This window comes from Hemibagrus wyckioides, linkage group LG01, assembly GCF_019097595.1.
Source record: "Hemibagrus wyckioides isolate EC202008001 linkage group LG01, SWU_Hwy_1.0, whole genome shotgun sequence".
NCBI lineage: Eukaryota > Metazoa > Chordata > Actinopteri > Siluriformes > Bagridae > Hemibagrus > Hemibagrus wyckioides.
This window is the reverse complement of record NC_080710.1, coordinates 1,002,491-1,004,990: the sequence shown is the minus strand read 5'-3', so window position 1 is coordinate 1,004,990 and position 2,500 is coordinate 1,002,491. Positions and strand designations below refer to the sequence as shown.

The 2,500-nt window shown below is 44.1% G+C and overlaps 1 protein-coding gene across 3 annotated transcripts in view; it reads left to right on the top strand.

Moving 5' to 3' along the window:
- The window catches only part of rbfox1l (RNA binding fox-1 homolog 1, like), a 17,915-nt gene that overhangs the window by 4,650 nt on the left and 10,765 nt on the right, over positions 1-2,500 (top strand). The gene's annotated exons all lie outside the window — the stretch shown is intronic.

Genomic DNA, 2,500 nt, shown 5'->3' with positions numbered 1-2,500 from the left:
TGTGTGTATGTACAGAGTGTGTGAGGTAAGAGAACCCTACAGTGTGTGTATGTACAGAGTGTGTGAGGTGTGTAAGAGAACCCTACAGTGTGTGTATGTACAGAGTGTGTGAGGTAAGAGAACCCTACAGTGTGTGTATGTACAGAGTGTGTGAGGTGTGTAAGAGAACCCTACAGTGTGTGTATGTACAGAGTGTGTGAGGTGTGTAAGAGAACCCTACAGTGTGTGTATGTACAGAGTGTGTGAGGTGTGTAAGAGAACCCTACAGTGTGTGTATGTACAGAGTGTGTGAGGTGTGTAAGAGAACCCTACAGTGTGTGTATGTACAGAGTGTGTGAGGTAAGAGAACCCTACAGTGTGTGTATGTACAGAGTGTGTGAGGTGTGTAAGAGAACCCTACAGTGTGTGTATGTACAGAGTGTGTGAGGTAAGAGAACCCTACAGTGTGTGTATGTACAGAGTGTGTGAGGTGTGTAAGAGAACCCTACAGTGTGTGTATGTACAGAGTGTGTGAGGTAAGAGAACCCTACAGTGTGTGTATGTACAGAGTGTGTGAGGTGTGTAAGAGAACCCTACAGTGTATGTACAGAGTGTGTGAGGTAAGAGAACCCTACAGTGTGTGTATGTACAGAGTGTGTGAGGTGTGTAAGAGAACCCTACAGTGTGTGTATGTACAGAGTGTGTGAGGTGTGTAAGAGAACCCTACAGTGTGTGTATGTACAGAGTGTGTGAGGTGTGTAAGAGAACCCTACAGTGTGTGTATGTACAGAGTGTGTGAGGTGTGTAAGAGAACCCTACAGTGTGTGTATGTACAGAGTGTGTGAGGTGTGTAAGAGAACCCTACAGTGTGTGTATGTACAGAGTGTGTGAGGTGTGTAAGAGAACCCTACAGTGTGTGTATGTACAGAGTGTGTGAGGTAAGAGAACCCTACAGTGTGTGTATGTACAGAGTGTGTGAGGTGTGTAAGAGAACCCTACAGTGTGTGTATGTACAGAGTGTGTGAGGTGTGTAAGAGAACCCTACAGTGTGTGTATGTACAGAGTGTGTGAGATGGTAAGAGAACCCTACAGTGTGTGTATGTACAGAGTGTGTGAGGTGTGTAAGAGAACCCTACAGTGTGTGTATGTACAGAGTGTGTGAGGTGTGTAAGAGAACCCTACAGTGTGTGTATGTACAGAGTGTGTGAGGTGTGTAAGAGAACCCTACAGTGTGTGTATGTACAGAGTGTGTGAGGTGTGTAAGAGAACCCTACAGTGTGTGTATGTACAGAGTGTGTGAGGTGTGTAAGAGAACTCTACAGTGTGTGTATGTACAGAGTGTGTGAGGTGTGTAAGAGAACCCTACAGTGTGTGTATGTACAGAGTGTGTGAGGTGTGTAAGAGAACTCTACAGTGTGTGTATGTACAGAGTGTGTGAGGTGTGTAAGAGAACCCTACAGTGTGTGTATGTACAGAGTGTGTGAGGTGTGTAAGAGAACCCTACAGTGTGTGTATGTACAGAGTGTGTGAGGTAAGAGAACCCTACAGTGTGTGTATGTACAGAGTGTGTGAGGTGTGTAAGAGAACCCTACAGTGTGTGTATGTACAGAGTGTGTGAGGTAAGAGAACCCTACAGTGTGTGTATGTACAGAGTGTGTGAGGTGTGTAAGAGAACTCTACAGTGTGTGTATGTACAGAGTGTGTGAGGTAAGAGAACCCTACAGTGTGTGTATGTACAGAGTGTGTGAGGTAAGAGAACTCTACAGTGTGTGTATGTACAGAGTGTGTGAGGTGTGTGTGAGGTGTGTGTGGAGTCCTCATCTTCTTCAGCACTGAGGCTCAGTGTGTTTGGAGATCAGACTCAGTTCACATCTCTGGGTCATTTCTGTATATTTTAAACAATTTAAAGCATTATATTATTGCTTTTTAGTTGAAATACACTTTTTTGGGGTGATAATTGGGGGGATTAATGATTTTAGTTTTTCAGACGTGAATTTTGTCACGTTTTTGTTTGGAATTGGTTTTTGGTTTGTGGAATTTTCAGTAAAAGATATTTCCTGTGGACAAAGTTAGCATTAGGGCTTTCACACTTGAAATTGTTGACCCTGGGTCATCCTAAACCCCAGATAAAGGGAACTGTGGGATATCTGTGATCAGGTTTCAAACTGCTCTCACTGTTCCTGGGGTTAACTGGTAATCCTGGGGATTCGTTAACAGATGTTTCACACTGGACATTCCTAAACCCCGGGTTCTTATTTGCATATTTGCGGTGTCCCTGTCACTGATTGGACGAACAGCAGGCTACCTGTTTACATGACGCACGTTTCCTGTTACTGACGTGACATGAGCCTCGCTGCTCAGTTTCTGATTGGCTGATTGGTTGCTGCTGGATGCTTGGCAACAGACAGCCAATCAGAAGCTGAGCAGCAAAGTTTACGTCAACTGTATTTCCTGTTCATGTGTGGAGAACTGCCTTCACTTTAAACCTTTTTTTTTTCCAATAGTGCAACTTTTAAAACAT